Genomic DNA, 23,230 nt, shown 5'->3' with positions numbered 1-23,230 from the left:
ATATCTGGGGTGCTCCCCTGATGGTGTCACCAAAAGGTACAGTGCAAATTAAAATACTCTTATTGAATTAAATGGAGAGTCAAAAATAATGGCCCCCACTGTTGTCTCTCTCTCTGACTGTGGTGCCTCAGTGAAGTGTGGGATTCCACCTAACTCTGCAACCCATCGCAGCACACCAAGAGCAGTCCAGAATCCTCTGCCTTGACACCCCTGTCTTGTATAATATGGTGTGCTGCAAGGGGCTTCATGCCATGGAAACCTGGAGTGTGTAAGTGGGACTTTCATGATGGGAACTTTGGTGAAAGGGGACTTTAAGCAAAAGGAGAACTATTTGCATAAACAGGACGACAACAGACATCCGAAGAGTATACTGCTAGCGCTTACCTTCTCAGAGCCTTTGCAGGCACTCAGTCTCAGGAAACCAGCCCCCAAACAGGAACTTCCAGCAGGGGACAAGAGGACCAATGCACCTCCCACGGACAGGCAAACAAGGATGGGGGATTCCACACTTCCAAATCTGCTTCTACAAATGTCTTCCATATTTACCCTCTCTTGCAAATGTGGTTTCTTTGGGTTGCCTTAACAACCCTTACTCCTTAAAAAGGTGATAACAGCATCTCTAGCCCTGGGGACAAAGGATAAGTATGTACTATATGAAAGTTACCCGCAGTAGAGATACAGTGACATTTCTGGGTGAGCACCAGACATATAACTGTAACTGTAGCTACTGCTGAACATACACATCTCTTCCTTTTGCCTTGCAAAATTACAACCTGGGCAGCCCATATCAAAATGACAGACAGAATTCCACTGTGCCTGGGAAGGGTGAGTGTCTTCTGAGAGCCAAGCTACAAGTGAGGAATGACACTTGCCTGGCAAGTGAACAGACTCATGTGTATTCCTCCTTGTTCACTTACCATTCACTTGCGCTCCACTTAATCAAGTGGAGAGCAAGTGAATGGCAAGTGAACAGGGAGGAATACACATCTGTTCACTTGCCAGGCAAGTGTCATTTGTCACTTGTAGCTTGGCTCTCAGTGACTTCACTGTCTCAACAGACAAATTCCAAAGTGTGATCAACAACAAGCAGAGAAAAGGATGAAACATTGGAAAGGAAGACCATCTAGCTTGGGACACTCTCTTGTTCTACTTCTCTTTCTCCTGCTGAGTGCCTGAGCCAGATCACTCTGCGTTGCAAATACAATTATTCATTTCCATCCTTGTGTCTTACATGGCCCCAACAGATACACAGGCCTGCTTTTCCCAGTCCCAGTGCAGTATAGATCAAGAGGGAAGGCCTTCAGCAAGAATTCCCAATCTCATTGAGCCTGTGGGTGCTTTTGGAATGTTGAGAAGTGGGTGCCATCACAAAATGGCTGCCACAAGGGGTGCCATCACAAAATGGCTGCCAAGAGGTGCTGGTGTCAATAGCAAAATGTTGGGAGGTTGCAAGCCAAGCGGCTGTTTCTGAATGCATGCACCAATGCAGAGTAAGTTTGTTTGTTTGTTTGTTTGTTTGTTTGTTTGTTTGTTTGTTTGTTTGTTTGTTTGTTTGTTTGTTTGTTTGTTTGTTTGTTTGTTTGTTTGTTTGTTTGTTTGTTTGTTTGTTTGTTGGATTTTTAGCCCGCCCTCTCCACAAGCAGGCTCAGGGCAGGTTACAATCATAAATAATGTACAATAGGTAAAACCAATAAAATAGCATCTCAGTGCAAACATGGATATCCACATTCCAGATGGGGCACCCTTCCCCCTTCCCCTGCCCACCATACACAAGGGAAGAAAAGGGTGGAGGTGTGGGTTGGTGAACCTCTAACTCCTCGAGCATGGGGAGGCAGATGGACCATATGCTCCCCCCACACACACACTGACAGGAGACCGGCAGGGAGGCTAATTAGATGGATCCAGTGCTGGCCTCAACCATATGCCTGGCGGAACATCTCTGTCTTACAGGCCCGCCGAAAAGATACAAGATCTTGGCAGGCCCAAGTATCTTCCGACAGAGAGTTCCACCAGGTTGGGGCCAGGACAGAAAATGCCCTGGCCCTGGCCGAGGCCAGCTGAGCCTCCCTGGGGCCAGGGACCACCAGTAGATGTTTACTTGCAGATCTAAGAGCTCTCCGAGTTACATATGGGGATGTACAAATGTGGGAGCAATGTTGTCACTGTGGATGCTTTTGCATTCACAGTAGGAGAGCGGAATGGGGAATGGGGAGAAGAGGAGCCACAGAGGTTCTTTGGCAGCCCAGAATAAACTCTACTGAGCTGAGCAGTAAATGGGTCTAGGATTAGGATACAAGAAACCCATAAAGCTCATCTTTTAATACAAGAGCAGTATTATTGGATGGTCTTCTGGGTTTAGAACACTTCAGAATCTTTGAGGTTACTCTTTCTCTCACTCTGTCTTGCTTTTTAAACTTTAAAATGAAGTCATGCTCTTTTTCACATCCAACACCCACCTGTGATCATGAGGCAAGTGAAAGGCTAGTGACTTGGCAGCTCCATGACCGCTCCCACAAACATGTTTCCCCTTTATGGATGACAGACTGGCAAATGGGACTTTACACATCAGTTGGCACAGAACTGCATTCTTGCCAATTGCACAATTACACATCAATTGGCACAAAATTGCACTCTTGTCGTGTAGTTATGAATGGATTTGTTGGACAATGAACAAGATAACTGGAATGAAAATTATCTGGCCTTCTGGTTATACTGTTGAATTGTATTGTTGTTTGAATGATTTTATTGATATCTTAAATTTATGTTGAAGAGCATAGAACTCTGTAACTCTGCTTAGGATTGCAGTATTAATTTTCCATAAGCAAAATTGAGAATGTATGGCATACCTGACAGACGGAACTGCAAATTGGTACACCCTTTACTACCTTAGGACACATACTTTAGTTTTTGCCATCCTAGAGTTAGGAATAAAAAATGAAAATAGAAAACAACTTTTGTGGTAAACGGTTGAAGTTTTATCATTTGGACAGAAAATTTCGAGCAGCCACACTAAGGCTAGGATTACATTTGGGTATTGGGTTAAATGTAACAGTGAAAATATTGAACTCGCCAAGAGTGTGTTATTTTTTTTTATTATTTATTCAATTTATATAACGCCCATCCCCAGGGGCTCTGGGCGGTGAACAGTTAAAATCGATAAAAACAAAAACTAAAATCAGTATACAAATAATAAAACAAATTAACAAGGTGCAGTGGTGGGGAGAACCTTCCCCAACCCAAAGGTGGGAGGCCGACATGGCACCGCCCCCTTCAATCACCAAACGCCTGGCGGAACAGCTCTGTCTTACAGGCCCGGTGGAACGATAATATGTCCCGCTGGGCCCGGGTTTCCATTGACAGAGCGTTCCACCAGGCTGGGGCCAGGACTGAAAAGGCCCTGGCCCTGGTTGAAGCGAGGCAGGCTTCCTTACGGCCGGGGACCACAAGTAAATATGTATTTGCTGATCGGAGCGATCTCCGGGGAACGTACAGGGAGAGGCGGTCCCGAAGATATGCTGGTCCCATTCAGGGCTTTAAAGGTAAGAACCAACACTTTGAACCTGATTCGGAATTCAACCGGAAGCCAGTGCAGCTGGCGCAGGACAGGTGTGATGTGTGACTGGTAAGGTATACCAGTGCCGCCGCATTCTGGACCAGTTGTAGTTTCTGGATCAGGCCCAGGGGTAGCCCAGCGTAGAGTGAGTTACAGTAATCTAGCCTGGAGGTGACCGTTGCATGGATCATCATTATGTTATCATCATACACATTATAAGATATTAACTGTGGACAAAATTAAATTAAACAGTGAACTAATCTTCAAAAATATGTTGTATAAGTATACACAGGAATTATTATCTAATGCTGTAGATGGTTGTACACAAAGATCTTCATATTACACATTCTGAATCAGTAACACTTCGTCTTTAAAAAGCATTTCACTCATTTCAAAGGAGAAAATATTTCACAGGAGATTTTTTTTTCAGAACTGTACCAAATTTTCAATTTTTCCCCTTCGGAGGGAGGAAGCCTCTAGAGAAAACAAACAAACAAAAATCTCCTCCAATCTGTTTTCCCCTCCTCTAAGTATTCTCATCTCTACATTTCAGGCAATATGGGAGATGTGTCTGTGCTGCTATATCTAGCCCTGCTCAGTTGTTATGATTCTGATGAAACAGTTGCTCATAAGAGAGTATCACTCTATGTCCAATCCTCTTTATATGTGCAATTTGCATATTTTCCAGCTTCAGTATATACAACCAGAAACCCAGATTTTTAAGGGCACACATTCATGCATACCAAAATTAGAAAATATGCACATGATCACACAAAAAGGGGACCTCGTTTACTGGAAGGATTGCAGGTTGCATCCCATTATATGAGGCTGAAGCACCAAAACTGGACACGGCTTCTAGGCTGGCTCATTCACACATGCACACCATCGTCATCATGCAGTTACAAAATGTTAACGATATAGCTGAATGCCTTGGATCCCTGCTGGATTAGCCGTGACAATCTCTCTTCATCTCAACACGCACTAGTAGAGATGGGCACAAACCGAAATATGAACAAAAGTTCATGACGAACTGGGCCGGTTCGTGGTTCGCGAACTGGCAGTTGAACCGCCACAAACTTTAGGCTGGTTCGTTTGGTTCATTTTTTGGTTCGTCACTGCAGACAGCCTGGCGCCGATCAATCAGTTTCCTAGGCAACAGGCGATGGACTTCCTGCAGACCTTCTGCTGACCCAGAAGTGGCCTTCTGCTGGCCCAGTATTGACCTTTCGCTGACCCGAAAGTGACAATTTGCTGGCCTGGATGTGACGTTTTCACGAACCAAATGAACCGGTTCACGAACCAGGGCAGGTTCATGAAAGTTCGTGGTTCATGGTTTGTGAAATGCGATGAACCATGAACCACACAGTTCGGTTTTTTCCCAGTTTGTGCCCATCTCTACCCACTAGGTGCAATCTGGTCTCTACTGAAATCCAGATTGGGTCTCAAATAGAGAGTGCAGCTGTCCTATCATTTCTTCTACCAGATCCTCTTTTGCTTGCACTTTGAAAACCCCCCACTGCCATGCTGCCACCCCCAGGGAGGGCTGAGGAACAGCCTTGGAAGCTGACCCCGATATGTGGGTGGAAGAAATTATTGGCAGGTTGCAGTGACTCTGCTGTCATCAGAGTCTGGCTTTATGGGTATGGCCTCGAGATGTTTCCCTCCACTTAATTAAAGAGACCGATAAGTATCTAGGTGGAGTGTGCAGATACGTCCAGAATGAGTTCGCAGCTTAGGATGGTTCACTGCACCTATTGTTAAAAGCCAAGATATAATATCAGATTAGTGCATCATATGTGCCTATTATAACACTATGTCATCATTCTGCATGACATCTTATAATTAAAGCTGGAGCTCGAAACAAAAATATTTGAAATGGGCCTGTGTTACGTGAAATGCTTTTATGGTTAAAGCCTTTTCCGACTTAGTTTAACCCCTCATAAACTTTGTGTTGGCTTTTTAGGGCTTTGTTGTTTTGTTTGTGCCTTTGGGGCAGGGGTGTTTGCCGCTTGTGTTAAAAAAAAAACCAGATTCTGCCTCCCAATTCCCCTGTCTGATATGCATGTAGGAGAAAGCTGGAAGGATTAAAATTGTTGCAAACATAATGATAAAAGAGTGCACTGACATTCAGTCCTGCTGCTCCTAATAAGCATACATGTGGACAGTTTTCCAGTGTGCACTGAGGCTCCATAGAACCATTGCTTGAAAGGCATGGGGGGAGATAGGGAGACCCTTAATGAATCATAGTCAAATCATGACTCCCCTCGCTCCCTGTAGTCTTTTACTATCAGTACCTAAAGAAGCTCATTACAAAAGATGGGGTGGGGGGAGCTGCCCTTCTGGAATTTATTCACTGTCTTAAATATGGTTTGAACATGCATGCTTATGCTGGCATTAGGGTTGTCAACTCCAGGTTGTCAAAAGTTTTGGAGTTTGCATTAATGGCAAAACTTACTGCATTAATTAAAGGACATTAGTTAACTTCTTGTCTGAATGGAAACCGCTAATAGACTTTTTGCATGAAATAGATAACAAGGATTTGATGACATCTGGATTTATGGATTAAGAAACAGGAACAATAGAAAAAAGAGGGGTTTTGTGAATAACTTAGAATAAGTGGGACTCTAGAAATGAGATATACTTGTGGCGGAGAAAATCAGAACTCAACTTGTAGTGTAATCTAGGTGTTTTTTTATTTTCTTTTTTCTTTTCCTCTTAATTTTATAGATATATGTATTGTTGGTGTGTTATGTTTAGAAATGTGTGTTTTTTCTTGTTCTCTATGTTTTTTGTTACTGTCTTGTGGTGCATAGTTTATAGTTTAAATAAAGAAAAAATTAGTACCAAAAAAGAAGGGTTGTCAACTCCAGGTGGGAAACTCCTGGAGATGCAGGGCAGGGGACAGCCTTGGGAGTGTGGGATGGGACCTCAGCAGGGTCTAATGCCAATGAGTCCACCCTCCAAGGCAGCAATTTTCTCCTGGGGAACTGATAAAACACACCAGTTATGCTTTGTTTCAGATAGATTTCATCTCTGTGTTTGGCTTTATGCTTGTTTACATTTTTTCTGCTACTATTCCCTATTGTATGTTTCCCTGAACGTCCTCCTAACTATTGTTCATTATTGTTCTTTGCTCAGTGAATGTCCTAGCTGTTGATTATCACAGAATCACAGAGTTGGAAGGAGCCATAGAGACCTTCTAGTTCAACCCCCTGCCCAATGCAGGATTAGCCTAAAGCATCCCTGACAAATATTCATCCAGCCTCTTCTTGAAAACTGCCAGTGAAGGGGAGCTCACAACCTCCCTAGGCAGCTGGTTTCACCTTTGAACTACTCTGACCATGAAAAAAGTTTTTCCTAATAGCCAGCTGGTACCTTTCTGGATGTAATTTAAGCCCATTGCTTCGGGTCCTATTATCCTCTGCTGCCAACTGGAACAGCTCCTTGCCCTCCTCCAAATGACAGCCTTTCAAAAGTTTAAAGAGAGCAATCATGTCCCCACTCAATCTCCTCTTCTCCAAACTAAACATTCCCAAGGCTCTCAGCCTTTCCTCATAGGGCTCAGTCTCCAGACCCCTGATCGTTCTCATCGCTCCCCTCTGCACCCTCTCAATTTTGTCCACATCTTTTTTGAAGTGAGGCCTCCAGAACTGCACACAGTACTCCAGGTGCAGCCTGACCAAAGCAGTATAGAGAGGGACTATACTGATTATATTGTATTGTTCACTCGCACTGTTGTCATCGGCCTTGGACCTCAAGGAGAAAGGCAGTCTAATCATCATTATCATTTCTATAGTCTAGAGATCAGTTGTAATTCTGGGAAATCTCCAGGACCAACCTGAAGTTTGGCCACCCTCACTGGCATTCACTCTTCAGAGCTTGACAGGATTTAGAAGGACTTCATTCAAATTACTCTCAGCTTTAGTTTCCCTATCTATAGGTTGCTAATACATATACACTACCTCACAGGGTTATTGTGAGGACAAGGAATATAAAGACTCTGGCAAAAGGTAATCAGCTATTCCTAAAATAAATAAATAAATTTAAAAAAAACACAGATGCAGAAAGCCAAGCACTTTGCAAATTAATAATGCTATATAAATCACCGATAGCTTCGGAGTCAATTTCTGAGCATCCCCAGAGTACCTTCTCCCATACCTATGCTGAATAATCACAGGCAGGGATGGTAACACATAGATGCTCATCATTTGGTGATGAATGTGCTATCCAGACATTTTGCTATTGTAAATGTTTCTTGCTTGCACATAAGAGCTCCTGTTCATCAAGTTCAATCTTTTTTGAAAGCAGGGTTTTTTAGAGAGCCAGGCTGGTGTAGTGGTTTGAGTGTTGGACCAGGATCTGAGACCCAGGTTCAAATTCCCACTCTCCCTTGGAAGCTTGCTGTTTGACCTCGGCTCAGCTGCTCTGTCTTAGTCTAACCTACCTCACAGGGTTGTTGTGAGGATAAAATGGAGGAGAATTATGTCAGCTTTGTGGAGTCCCCATTTGGGAGAAAGGCAGGCTATAAATGAAGTAAATAAATAAACACATTGTGGTGTATTCATGCACCTCCAGAGGTTTCCCTGGTTTTTCTCTTTTCTTCCTCAAACTTGCTTTGCTCTGAAGTTTTGAGCAAGATTGCAGTAAATCCTGGATGGCCGCTGTGTGGGTATGTAACTTCAGATTTTCTGGTCCACATTTTCCCTGACCTTTTCCCCACCACAGCCATTTCTCCCTCCACCACCAGAGGGGCTTTTTATTTTCAAAATAATCAGGATTAGAATATCATTTTATCAATATACTGTTGTAACAGTAGGGATAGCAGGTTCTCTGAATTCTCGGGGTCTCTTTACATATGCTCTAAACATCTGTTTGAATGGGGAAAACCTCCACTCGATTAGCTTTTAACAGGTGAACTAATGCTTACCTTTAAAATGGGTGTGGGTGCAAATTGGCTCCCAAGGGATCCCAGGTCCCCCAGTGGAGTGGGGGATCCCCTGCTTCCACACTTCATCCCCCAACACCACTCACTTGGCCAGCTGGGGCGAAAGCAGGTGAATGGGCCTCCTGGGCATGCTCCCGGGGCAGCATGACAGCCGGGAGTGATGTCATCTCCCCACCCCAAGAGCGGTCCTGCATTTCTGAGTATTGGCTGAATAGGGACCATTTGTAGCCCAAATCAGCCTCCTGAGAAGTGCACACATAAAGAGCACCTGAGGAGCAAAGAGAAGGTGAACGCCAGGTCCCCCCTTTCCCGCTGGTAGGGTAAGGGGATCCGGCAACCGGGAGGGCTATTTGTCTTAGTCCCAGTTCCAGACATCTGCCCTTGGGAGATTAGAAGATATGGGCAGATCCTGGGCAGATGCATGGAACGAACAATACGACAACTAGCCCTCTCTCCATGGTCCTTCTCGGCTGCTTAAAATGCACGGAGTGGGAAGGAGGGAATGAAGACGGTCCTTCCGCCTCTGCACACACATGGGAGCCAATTTGTAACCCCCTCCCTGTTTTAAAAGTAAGCTTTGGGTCACACGTTTAAAACGAGCTGTGTTAGGGTTTCCCCCCATCAAACTCGTGTTTATCAGATGCGTAAAGAAACCCCCACAGTTCCTTAAATAAGTTCCTATCCCTTCTCTTGCAGAGATATAGTATCTTTGCAAGGAAGAGGCTAGTGATTTACCTTTTTTTAAAATGAAGGCTGGGGATTCAGAGAACCTGCTATGCCTATGAGAACAACAGTATATCAATATAACGAGATTCTAGTACTGATTTTTTAAAATAGCAATAGCCCTGGTGACCCAGAGTATGGGGAGGGGGCCACTTCCAGGGGATTGGGGTAAGGAAGCTGTGGGGAAATCTGCCATGTGAAAGCCCCATTGCTGCCACATGTTATCTGCAGCTGCACCAGTAACAGGGAAACCACAAAATCCCATCCCCGTGTGGAAAACACCCATATCTGTCCATTTGAGACATCTAATATACAATCTGATAAGTTTCCAAAAGAATGGCAAACTAGAACATTCATCATAACAAGGGACTCCACTATTCACTTTCTTTTCTGGGCTCCCTTCATATACAGTAAGAGGAACTAATTTTTATAGGTCATGTGGCATAACAATTAATATTGTGGTTCGAGTTTAGCAAGAGGCCTTATGCATTCTCGTTTTGCAACAGATTTTACAGAGAGGGAGCTCCAGTGATTGCTGTGACTTTCTTTTGTGCTGGCTGCCTGCAAACGTTATACAGTCAACCAGCTGGAAATATCATTCACACCTAGAAGCACTCTGATTGGAATGGTTTTTGACAGCCTAAAGCTTTTGACAGAATAGTCATAGGCAAGCTGCAATACCAAGACGGTGTATCCAAAATAACCAGGATTCTTGTGGCACCCTGAAGAGCGTGTCTGCGGTGTGCTCCTTGTGTGTTGTTTGTGATGTCTGCTGACAATTTTCTTGGTGCCCAAGGGTTTTAAGAAATTGGGTGGGGAGAAATGGAGCTTTTGCCCAGCAGAGCTTCTGATAGGCCACTGGAGATCTGATTGGTTGGGCAGGTTTTTAAAAGATTGCTTTGAGAGTAGCTGCTACCACACCACAAGGATCTTACTGCATTACTGAGGGTAAGCTGGGTGTCGGCAAGAAAATATTTTAAATAATATGTTCATTTTAAAAGGCAGCCTGTTAAACAGAGTTTCTACCTGACAAATTGAAGAGTTACTATTAGAGATAGTCGCTGACTCCACTTCCTGTGACAGCCATTTTGTGGTTGGCTCCACCTCCTGTGATGGCCACTTTGTGGTTGGCTCTGCCTCCTGAGGCAGACATTTTGTGGTTGTATCTACCACCCTGTGTCAGAATTTCAAAGGTGCCTGCAGGATCAAAAAGTTTGGGGTCTGCTGCTGAAGACTAGCAAAATTTCATTTCTGGCTTATGTATTTGTGGACTAGAACCCAAGTCTCCAGATGATCTCCAGGGAGATCTTCCCTATGCAGTTATGTTATGCAAGAGGAAAATAACAAACAGCAGGGTTGGGGCCCTGCAATGTAGAAATTAGAAGGTGAAAAGCTGAAATCTAATCAGGAAAATACATCCACTCATTATACTAAACTAGTTAACACCTGTAACTAGGGTTGCCAGCTCCCCTTACCCTCCTGGTGGGAGAGGAGGAAACCTGGCACTTACCTCCTTCTTTCTGCCTTCGTGTTTTGAACATGGTCCCACAGCTGCGTGATGATGTCATTTCCAATGACACCACTTCCGGACTGCATGCATGCTTCACAGCAGGCCGATTCGGGTCTCAAACAGGTTCCCATTTGGGGCCCAAATCAGCCCACTGTGAAGCGGAGTGGCACTCTCGGGGCGCTGCGATGACATCACTCCTGGGAGTGATGTTGTCACACTGCCCTGGGAATGTGCCTGGGAGGCCACTTCCCCCCACCCCCATCAAGGTGAGTGGTGTGGGGGGGGTGGGAGTGAAAGCAAGGGATCCCTCATCCCCACCGGAGGATGGGATTCACCTTTAACAGATGACCGTGCCACAGGTTCTTATTAAGACAGTCACTGTTACAGTGAGATGGAAATCCTAAATACAAGTTCAACCCAGAGTATGTGTGAAAACCTCTTAATAAATCCCAATTCAGCTGTTTCAAACTTGAATCTCCCTTTGAATTTCTTGTATATAGGTGCAGATTTGAAGGAAGACTACCATCATTTCTGTACAGCAGGCTGCACAAGTCTGTCCCACTGCCTCTTTCATTCCCCATCTGAATTACATCAGAAAACTTGTAATATGATACTTATGAATGCCCAAAGCTGTCTATGGCAGTGGTTGAGGTCTGGGCGAGCTACCTGGACTGCCTCTCTGATGTGGCCTTGTCTGTGGTCTGTTGTTATCTGGAACGTCTATGACCTGCCTGCCCTACCCCCTCTGGTTGCTGAAGAGGTGTATAATCTTAACATCTTTGCCACTGTTGGATATGTTTTTATGGTTTTAAACTGAGTTTTATACTTTGCATTTATACTGTATTTATCATTGTTGTAGTTTAATAATATTGTTACCTGCCCTGAGCCCGTTCACAGGGAGGGCGGGTTAGAAATTTAATAAATTAAATTTAATTAATTCTACCAAGTCAGACTGTTGCGCCGTCTATGAAAACTACATTTGATGCTCACTTCAGTGACTTCAAATTCCAGATGCTGTATTTGGCATATGTGACGGAAGGGTGGGTAATATAGGCCAGGGGGCCAGCACTGGGCAAAGGGGAACTGTGGGCCAAGCTACACATGACGAATGACACTTGAACAGCAAGTGGATTGAGTGGAGGGCAAGTGAACAGGGAGAAATACACTTGCCGTTCAAGTGTCATTCGTCATGTGTAGCTGGGCCCTCAGATTCTCTCCTTGCAGCGTTTTCTTGATCACGCACCTAAATCCTGGACTTGAGTGAAGACAACAGAATGAATTATCTTCTGATTTTAACTGATTCTTAAGGATAAAATAAACACGATTTGGTTTCATACCTGCACATTGTAACTTAAATATGCTCTCAGGCATGGATCTTCCTCTCATGTAAACTAAGAGCGGAACTACAAGTGACAAAAGGCACAGGTTGGACACTTGTCAGCTTCCCTCAAGTTTTGATGGGAAATGTAGGCAGCTTGGCGGAATGTTGGACAAGTGACAGTTGAAAAGTCCATTGGACAGCAGTCGGAGAGCCAAGCTGCAAGACCGGGATGCCTACATTTCCCATCAAAACTTGAGGGAAGCTGACAAGTGTCCAATCTGTGCCTTCTGTCACTTGTAGTTCTGCTCTAAGATTCTTAAGAATACAGTAAAGTAAGACTTGATCTCATCCGAGCCCATCAACAGTGGGCTGCATGCCTTGCTTCCTATGCTCTTGCCCTGCTCTGCAAAAATGATTAATAATAATGGAAAACTCTGCCTCTGCCCTGCGAATTTCTTGAAGCATTTGGCTCTCCCTTGCCAAAAGCCTTCTTTCAAGTTGCAGCTACCCAAATCCAATCAATCATTGTTGCCCCACTTTGTTTGATGAGTCAGGCAGAATTACATGGAGCGTTTATTGCTATTACTGGCTGTCACCACCACACAGTGTGTTATTAAGCCCTTAATAAAACTGTAACTATTCCCACTAACAAAGGGAATGTCCTGCAGCCCAAGGGGAAGCAGGTGCTGGAAGTGAAACCTGAACACTCTCTCTCTACACACACACAATACACAACACACACATACATATCTGCATGGGAAGAACTGGAAAAAAATCAGCTTGGCTGATTGTTTCTGAGTACATTTTGCTATCTACAATTGTTTGGGACTTTCAAAGATTTGGGAGCTTAATGTTTCCAAAGCCTTCTGTAACGCCCTCAGCTGAGTTCCATCCCCCTTAAAGGCACAGGAGAATTGCTTCTTATGAAGCTCACATACTGGATGGATACACATCAGTGGTGGTGTGAGTAGAGGGCAACCTGAATGTCTTACTCAGCTGTTCATGTTTATTTATTTATTTGATTTGATTTATATCCCGCCGTCACCACGAATGGGCTCAGGGCGATTCACAACATCCATAAAATACAATAAATTAATCATAAAACTATAAAATCAGTAACTATCTTAAAACAGTCATTAAAATAGTCCAGGTGCCTTATCCATAGGCTACTTCAATAAACAGTCGGGAGTCCGTATATAGGCATACGTACAAGCATATCACATGGCCAAGGGCAGCCCCAGAAAAAGTGGTGGTCTTAGGTGGAAGAAGGGGAACACCCACTGGTCCTCAGCCAAAGGCCCGGGGGAACATCTTCGTTTTACAGGCCCTATGAAACTGTAACAGGTACTGCGGGGCCCGGATCTCCAATATGAGAGCGTTCCACCAGGCTGGGGCAAGGGCAGAAAAAGCCCTGGCCCTGATCAAGGCTAGACAGATGTCCTTGGGCCAGGTACCACCAGGAGTTGCTTGTTTGCAGAACGCAACACCCTGCAGGGGACGTAATCGGAGAGGCGGCCCCACAGGTATGTAGTTCTCAGTCCGTGAAGGGCTTTAAACACCAAGGTTAACACCTTGAACTTTGGGGAGAGGCCATGACTCAGCATAGGGCATCTGGGGGGCAGGCAGAAGGTCCTAAGTTCAATTCCTGACATCTCTAGTTAAAAGAGTCAAGCAGTAAGGTAATGTGGAAGACCTCAATGTTAGGCCCTCAACAGCCACTGATAGTCAGAGCAGGCAATACTGACCTTTAGAAGGTTTAAGGCAGTTTATGAGTGCTATTGTTGTGTATAACCCTTACCATGGCCATTTCCACACGGCTCCCCGCTGCTCGTAACAACCCAGAATATCGTGAAAAAAATGCAGAAGATCGCATTTTCTCGCGTGAGAAAATGTGATCTTCCGTGGGTTTTTTGTGATATTCCTGGTTGTTATGAGCAGTGGGGAGCCATGTGGAAACGGCCCTGGATAGCCCAGCAAGTCCGATCTCATTAGATCTCAGAAGCTAAGCAGGGTCAGCCTTGGGTAACTAATAATTAGATGAGAGACTTCCAAGGAAGACCAGGGTTGCAGAGGCAGACAACGGCAAATCACCTCTGTTAGTCTCTTGCCTTGAAAACCCCAGCAGGGGTCACCATAATTCAGCTATGACATGACAGCACTTTCCACCACCACCATCACTGTGCACCAGCTATGGGGAACCCAGCAGCTTTTCTTCTCAAAGATGCTCAGAGGATCAGCAGAAAGGAGATGAAACGAGGTTGTACAGAACTATGTAAGTTACACATAGTGCAATCCCAAGCAGAGTTCCGTATAACTTAGAAAGCTTGCACACTCCATTGTGACAGTGTTTAGTTCTAACAGGGACTTGTCAATTTTCACTCATTGTAAATGCTAATATATATTGCATATCTCACCTCTTACCCCAGTTCTATATCTGTATCTTCTTAGTGTAGCTACTTATCTCATTTAATCCTGTATTAGGTTTTACATCTTCCCTATCTGCCAAACAGTTCGGAGTGTCTCACATCCAAACTTTCTGTTTGGATTGAATCTTCTTTTGAACCAGACTCTCTTTGTAGCATCCGCCTTCCCCTTCACTACTCAGGTCAGTATACAAATTGGTCAACTAGATTTGTACTTGAACTACATCTGATGAAGTCAGCTCTGACTCATGAAAGCTGATGCTGGAATCAATTTTTTCAGTCTTTAAGGGTCCCATGGATTGCTGCTCTTCCATTATTTTATTATTCCTTCCATTTTCCATATGCGGTGGTAACAAGAAGATAGACCAAGCAGGAGGAACTGATTTTAAGTAATCATTGGTCTACCTGACTTGGATAGCCCAGGCAAGCCTGATCTTGTCAGATCTCAGAAGCTAAGCAGGGTCAGTCTTGGTTTATAACTGCATGGGAGACCTCCAAAGAAGACCAAGGTTGCTATGCAGAGGCAGGCAATGGCAAACCACCTCTGTTAGTCTCTTGCCTTGAAAATCTTAGCAGGGATCATCAGAAATTGCCTATAACTTGACAGCACTCTCCACCACCATCAATGTTCCACCAGAGTAATGAACCTGGGAATCCTGACAGGTCTAGCAAATGGCAGACAATTGTCTGTGTTGAGCCCTGCTGCTGTTTTACATACAGGAAAAAGGTTGACAAAGAGCTGATGGACACATTCATTTCAACCCAATGGACTAATTGGTTGGCAAAACAGCTGCATACAGTTCGAGATGAATTTCCTTTTTTGTCTCAGGTGGGTAGCCATGTTGGTCTGTAATAGATGAACAAGATCTTTAAGGTATTACTGGACCTAAATCTTGCTCTCTCTTTTTTTGTCTAAATTATCTATCACACCCTCCAGCCTGGATGTTCTAACCATTCCCAACCTCTGCATTTGCCAAAAAGTTGTTTCCCAGGATAATAATTCTTTTCAGAAGAGGGAATCTGACCCACAGTTTCCTCATCATCCTCTGTTAGTAATTATTAATAATAATCAGGGATTTTTTTCTGGGAAAAGAGGTGGTGGAACTCAGTGGGTTGCCAGCACAGGGGGCAACTCTTGGCGGGAGGTGGTGCCCCTGGTGCCACAGGGCACGCGCCAAGTGCACGCATGCTCCCAGGGCCAATGATGTCACTTTGGGTCAGCTGGAACAAGGGGGGAGTTTTTAAAAGTTTAAATCGCCCTCGGCAAAAATGGTCACATGGCTGGTGGTCCTATCCCCTGATCTCCAGATAGAGAGTTTAGATTGCCCTCTGCACCACTCCAGCAGCATGGAAGGCAATCTAAACTCCCCTCTGTCTGGAGATCAGGGGGAGGGGACACCAGCCATGTGACCATTTTCAAGAAGTGCCAGAACTCCATTCCACCATGTTCCAGCTGAAAAAAAGCCCTGATAATAATACTTAGCGTATTTTAATGCATGCATATTCTGGAGTGGTAAGAAGTTCTAGGTGTGGTACTATGTCTGTGGGTAAGGAGGTTGGATGAAAGAGTACTTTGTGATATTGGCTTTATTTACAAAGATACAGGCAGATCAACATAGAGGTAAACAGCCATTCTTGAAAGGCAGAATATCCTTCCCCATTCCCTCCCACACAGGGCCAGTCAGAGGGTAGGCCAGGAGGCCCATTTGGCCTGGGTCTCAGGCTCAAAGAGAACCTCAAATCTAGTCACTCAATTTTTTGCCATTTCACAACTTATTTTTATGAGCATTGCTATTGGACCATACTGTGACACACCTTCTCAGCTTAGAGTTCCAATTTAGGCAAGTAAGAGGTGTGAGTTGGTAAAAGAGATGGTGTTTTTGGTAAGTGACATGGATTTTGTCGCTCTTTTGTGATGCCTTATTTTATTACGACGTGTTGTCAATTTTTAGTTTTATTTATGGCTGGGGGGCCCAAAAGCCGAAAATGCCCAGGTCTCAGAAGATCTCTGAGGGCCAAGCTACACATGATGAATAACACTTGAATGGCAAGTGTATTTCTCCCTGTTCACTTGCCCTCCACTCAATCCACTTGCCGTTCAAGTGTCATTCGTCATGTGTAGCTTGGCCCTGAGATGCCTGTCCCCAGATACCAGTTACAGAAATATCTTGAGAGGCACCCCCAATTTCAGTGAATTCTAGCTAGAAACTCTGCTCTCTCTCTCTCTCTCTCTCTCTCTCTCTCTCACACACACACACACACACACACACACACACACACCTCCACGCTACTGGAGGGATGTTACTTTCTCCGAATTCTGATGTTTCTTTCACTGAACAATGCTGAGACAAGGAGCAGGGGACCATCTCCTAACCATGAGCTCCCCTTGATGAAAGTCAACCGGCAGCATGGACCATTAGTCAGAAATCCACCTAAGGAAGGAATGGTTGGCCAACAGCTGTAATGTCACCCCCTTTCCAAACAAGGTCTGGTCTCAAGACTGGTTACAAAAGGACTACAACTGTTACTGGAAAAGACAATAAAAGGACAAGAAATTAAAACACTCAAAGTGCTTAACCATTATTTGTTCACATTTTATAAAGTGAATTCCTCACCACAAGTACTTTTTTTCCTCATGATTTTGGGATATCAATCATCAGATCTCCCACAAGTTAGGTTTGTTTTTAGTTAAATGCAACCACATGGGAGGAAGGAATCGTTTTGAGCAAATGGTGCTAGGAGAATGTACTGTCGAAGGCTTTCACGGCCGGAGAACAATGGTTGTTGTGGATTTTCCGGGCTGTATAGCCGTGGTCTTGGCATTGTAGTTCCTGACGTTTCGCCAGCAGCTGTGACTGGCATCTTCAGAGGTATAGCACCAAAATACAGAGATCTCTCAGTGTCACAGTGACATTGCTAGGAGAAGATCATTTGCCTGAGCTAAATGTCTCTCTGAAGCTGCTACTTGTGTACATACAGGTCTCCCCCTATAGATCAAACAGCAGCTTTTAGGGGTAATTTATAACAGGAAATCGGCAGGAGAAGGGTTAACCCTCTCTTCTTCCAGCACCATCGTCTCAACTTGATTTCTCAGCTGCCTTTAACTTTGAAATAAAATTGTGAGAGATATCGAAGATAGCTATCCTGCCATTTTGTCTACTTGGGCTCCCCAGACTATCCTCTTCTTACAATTTCCATTCAGACTATCAACATTAGCATGATAAAAAGGCAATGTTTGCTCTTTTATCCAAAGCCATTGTTCTGCTTTCAGATACATGCATGTTTACATGAAGATAACAATCTTCTCAAGCTCTCAGTTTCTGTCTTGCAGCTCACAAGTCCATTAGAATTTCTTTAAGATCGACAGACAGGTTCGATCTACCACCACATAGTGCTGCAAACCTCCAGGTGGAACCTGGAGATCTCCTAGAATTACAACTGATCTCCAGACTAGAGAGATCAGTTCCCCTGGAGAAAATGGCTGATTTGGAGGGTGGACTCTATTGTCATTATACTCCACTGAATCCCCTCCCTTCCCTTCCCCAAACCCCACCCTCCCCAGGTTCCACCCCCAATATCTACAGGAATTTCCCAACCTGGAGCTGGCAACTCTATCCAAAAAACATCAGCAGGCACTCCTGGACCAGCTATATCCACCTAACAAAGGAATGTCAGCCCGCAGCTGTGTACACATGGGCACACAGATACATATATACATACACTATATGTGCAAAGAGTATGCTTATCTCAGGAATCTTATAAGACCTCTGTATGGCAAATCTCTATTATTTCCATTTTATAGCCAGGCGGCTGAGAGACAGTAGCATGCCTAAGGCTAACGCATGAGATCATGGCTGACAAGACTAGACTGGGGGACATTGTGATATATAGCTCACACTCCTAGTCATCATGGTGATGCTGTGGCCCTCCAGATTCCTACTGGCTCTTTGAATGGGTGGAGAATGATCAGTAATAACATCAGATCTCTCTGACCACTCAAATTTCCCATAGAACCTCATCGACCTAGGAGCCTACAGCTGTGTGCTCACACTAGGTCATACTGTGATGCCAGGGGCCTTCAGAGTTCACAGTCTCCTCCCCCAAAATGCACGTTTGTTCATCAGCTCCCGCATAACACTAGGGTCCCATGACCCACCGTGAAGAACCCTTTGCTAACACCTTGACAACCCTTTGTAGCTAACTCTGCCAGTCAGCTTTTGGATACACCAGAGTGAAACTCCTGATAGGAACCAACTCTGTACAAGCTCCAACTTAGCAGCTGTACTTAGCTGCCAAGTTTTATCCCATGAATCTCCAGCTGCAAAAGATTTCAGGCAGCATAACTGGGGAAAGATCTCACACCAGGGGACAGGGGATTGTGGAGGGGGATGGAGAGGGAAATTTAGTGCGTGCACATGTGAAGCATGCACATGCTCCAGTGCCTTCCTTGTTGCATCAGGAATGCTATCGTTCCCAGCATGACAAGAAAGGGAAGGCCTGTGCGGGGAGTGGGGGGAGGAGGGATTTTTGCTTGAAATTAACCAAAACTAACCAGGGTCTTCCCTTTGTTTTCGCGCCAGAATGATGTCATTCCCAGTGCGACAACAAAGGCTCTGGAGCTTGCAGGAGTGCATTCCCGAGCTCCCATTCCCGACACCTCTTCCCCCCCCCCCGCCCCACAGGCCTGGTAAGAAGCACTGGGGGCTGAGAGTGGAGGATCCCCCACCCCAACGGAAGGACTTGGGAACCCTAGGCCTTCAACAGTCACTATTGCTCAGTACAGGACAGGATGGAATGATTGGTTCTGTATAAGGAAGTTTTAGACTAGTGATTCCCCCCGCCCAGTCACAGCACCTGTAGGTGCCATCATGTCTGCCAGTGTGTTTCCTGGAGCCCCTTGTTTCTCTTCCCTAAAATAAAGGGCAAATCCTGGCTTTCCCCCCGCTTCATCAGAGCAAGAGGTGCTTCAGAAGATCTTAAGAAGCATCAGGGCTCATTTCAAGGGGGAACGCGCAGAAACACAGTTCCGGCAGTTCCCCAAAGCAGTCACATGTCAGGAGGCCCCACCCACCTGACTCTCGGCCATTTTGGGCCCATTTCGGCCTGGATTGGTGCTGAAACGGCCCGAATAGGGCCTCTGACGGGTGCTGGATCACTCTCCTGCTCAGCAGTGGCTTGATCCTGACCATTTTGGGCCCCTTTTCGGCCATTTTTAGCCCCTTTTTTGCCATTTTGGGCCCAATTTTGGCCCTGAATGGCCAGGATTGGGTCCAGTCCAGCCAGGATAGGTGATGTCCAGGGGTGTGGCATATGCAAATCAGTTATGCTAATGACACATTTCTGGTGATGTCAAGGGGTGTGGCATATGCTAATGAGTTGTGCTAATGAGTTCCTCCAGCTCCTTTTCTATGAAATTACCCCTGAGAAGCATTATTTTTGATCTGCAGGTCTTGCCCATTCAGAAACACCTGCATCCACCGTAGGAAGACACATCCTAGCATTTTGTAATTGCTTCCCCATTTTGTGATTGGTCCTACATTCCATGGCAGCTATTTGGTGGTATTGCTTCCTATCCTTTTTCAAAATTCTAAGATCTAATCTAATGAGTGCCTACTAGCAGATTTCATTAAACAAGGTAGTTTAAGAATTTCATTTGATCATCTCCATTGGTTTTTTAAACTATATTATGTAAGTGAAAACATGGAGACTATATGTTATTAGGGTTGCCAGCTATTGGTTGGAAGATTTGGGGGGTGGAGTATGGGGAGGGTGGCATTTGGGAAGGGGAGAAACCTCAGCAGTTTATAATACCATACAGTTTCTGAAGCAGCGATTTCCTCCCGGGGAACTGATTTCTGTCGCCTGGAAATCAATTGCAATTCAGGGAGATCTCCAGGCAGCACCTGAAGGTTGGCAACCCTGTGTTTCTAGGATAATGGAAGTTGGACTAAATTTTAAAAAACATATAAGTTCTAAAATATTACTCGTGACAACTTTTGTATATAATTCTGAATGTAAGAATACTAAAACCATGTCAAGTTAGGGAAAATGTTGAATCTACCTGGTTTATTGATGCCCAATATAATGGACACTGCATAACTTTTCAGAACTATAATGTAAAATTCCATCACTGAGTTGGTATCAGTATTTTCAGTTATGTACTTATATTTCTGATGAACTAAGAAATCACCAAATGAGTACTTCTTTGACATCCTTAGAGGAGGTACGATTTTATACTATGAAACCAAAGGGTATGTTAAAACTTGTAATGTATTGTAACTTGCTGATGGGGTTATATGATAAAGATTAATCTGATGTTCTTTTGAATTGTGCTATTTCTAAAGCAGAATGGAAGTCAGTGGCCCTACAAAGGCAATCTTTACTAATATGAGAGATAATTTTACGCATTTGTCTATCTGTGGTATCTTTGGTATCTCAGACATCAAAGGCTGAATAAGCGGTTTAAGACAACTTCCCATAATGCTGGGAGATAGTTTGAGATCCACAGATTTTTTGCATATGTGGTGGACATGTCCAGAAGTAGAGAAATTGGGGGAAAGGCATTGTTTGAGAAGTTTACATTAAAACTGCAACTGCCCCAAAACGTATTATCATCCAGGGACTTGCGTCTGATAACTGCAAACAGGAAAATTTAAATATGGTTTTGAATCTTATCTTGGCAGCTAAAATGTTAACTACAAAAAACTCTGAAAATTAGGCACAGAGATGAATGTTAAAAATGGGTTAACAAGGTTTAGCAGATTACTATGCTATTATAGCGAAGTGAGATGGTCTACACAACAGAAATCCTGGTTTTTAGTATTGTGGAAACTTTTTTTCTTTTCTTTTTTTTTAACTTACTGCAAAAGTTGGGTTTAGATTTATTTGTTATACTTCGTGCTAGGAAAAATGTGTTACGTGATACATCAATATTTAGCTTTTTATTTCTTGGCAACATTAGTTCTATTAATTTGTTCATGTATGTCATTATAATTTTTTTAAAAAACTTAAAAACAAATCAGAATTCTAAAAGACTGGCTCAACAAATTTGAGGGCCCCTGCTTAGATTCTCTCTAGGAGGGTCACTGAACCCCTAACACTGGCACTAGAGATGGGCACGAACTAGGAAAATACAGAACCGTGTGGTTCATGGTTCATCGTGTTTCATGAACCATGAACTTTCACAAACTTACCCTGGTTCGCAAACTGGTTTGTTTGTTTCGTGAAAAGTCACTTTTGGGACAGCAGAAGGTCTACAGAAACCCCTCCTCACCCCATTGCCTAGGAAACTGATTGATCGTCGGCACCAGGCAGTCTGCAGTGACAAACCAAAAAATGAACCAAGCGAACGGCCTAAAGTTCATGGCAGTTTGTCAAAAATGAGCTCTGACAAACCACCAGTTCATGAACCATGAACCAGCCTTGTTCATGACAAACTTTGGTTCATATTTTGGTTCGTGCCTATCTCTAACTGGCATCTTTGTTAAGCTGCTACAGCCTTAGCTAGAGTTGCCAGGTCCAGGCTGGTAAATTCCTGCAGATTTGGGGGATAGGGCCTAGAGAGGGAGGGGTTTGGGGAAGGTGGCGGCCTTAATGGGGTATAATGCCACAGAGTGCATCCTCCAAAGCAGCCATTTTCTCCAGGGGAAGGGGATCTCCAGGGATCTCTATCATCTAGAGATCAGTTGTAATTTCAGGAGGATCTGGAGGCTAGCAACCCTAGCCTTAGCCCAGGATTAAAGCTTATAACCTCTTAAGTCAGCTGTACCAATATATCCTATCTTGCCTGTTGTGGAGAGATCCAGCTCCTAGGTTCTGGAGTATTTTGGAGGAATCAACAATCATAATTTCAGTTTCTAGTGATTTCTTCCAGTGAATAAATGCAAATTGAAGAAGAATTTCAGGTTACCGAATAACCACAGGCAGAAGGAATGACGGGGGATGGAAATAGATCCAGTCACCATTTCCAGAAGATGATGCAGGGACAAAAGGCCAAATAGTCTCTTGGCTGATGGGGTTTTGCCCATTATGAAATGCTGGTTACATGGGAAGGTGATTCATTCGTTTTCTCATCTGCCCCAGCCTGTCTCCACTTCCTCAATGAAGATGCCATGGAGTCTTAAGTATGAGTGACGAACCCTTCAAAGGGTAATTCCCACTTGGAGGCAAACAAGATTGCAACAGTCTGAAATGCTGATATTTTGCTCAGTGAGAGAGAAAATCTGGAAATGATAAGCAGAATCCTTGCCTGTTTTGCAGGGAGGGAAAGAGCAAGAAGAGTCAGGGGAGGTGTAATATTTCTGGGTCCACAGATAAGAATGAGGAATGGCTTAAAGCAACTTTGATATGAACAGCAACTAAAATATCTCACGCAGCAGTCTCTGAGCCTTCCCCTAGAACAAACTAAGGTCATGTGAATTTGGGGCAAGGCAGTAAAGCCACAGATTTACCAGTTCCTGTAAAATATAAAGGAAATGTCTCTAAATTGAAAAATTTATTACTGCAGGCAGTTGTGGCTCCAAGTGTGGCCCAAAGAGCAATCCGAAAACAAAAGCCTTGTGCACGTTTTTCTTAATTTCAACCAAAAGGACACAAAAGAGTATGCAGCCTTTTGAATTCTCCAGAACTCTTCATCAAGCTGAATATTTAAAAGTGAGGGGGAGAGAAAAGGAGACAAGTTTAGGTCGTGATCTTGAGGCCCAGTAGGAATGCCCTGCAGATAGAGTTGCCAACTGCAGGTTGGGAAATTCCTGAA

General features: G+C 44.2%; 1 protein-coding gene across 2 annotated transcripts in view; it reads right to left on the bottom strand.

Annotated features, from left to right (window-relative positions):
* The window catches only part of CEBPB (CCAAT enhancer binding protein beta), a 65,552-nt gene that overhangs the window by 5,067 nt on the left and 37,255 nt on the right, over nt 1-23,230 (bottom strand). The window contains exon 2 of one of the 2 annotated variants that reach the window (XM_054981219.1): nt 385-625. The exons of the other annotated variant lie outside the window; for it this stretch is intronic. The gene's annotated coding sequence lies outside the window, so the exon portion shown is untranslated. The remainder of the gene's footprint in view (nt 1-384; nt 626-23,230) is intronic. 2 annotated transcript variants of the gene reach the window in all.

The sequence above is a fragment of the Eublepharis macularius genome, chromosome 5 (genome assembly GCF_028583425.1).
Source record: "Eublepharis macularius isolate TG4126 chromosome 5, MPM_Emac_v1.0, whole genome shotgun sequence".
NCBI classification, from domain to species: domain Eukaryota; kingdom Metazoa; phylum Chordata; class Lepidosauria; order Squamata; family Eublepharidae; genus Eublepharis; species Eublepharis macularius.
This window is presented reverse-complemented; position numbering and strand designations above follow the sequence as displayed.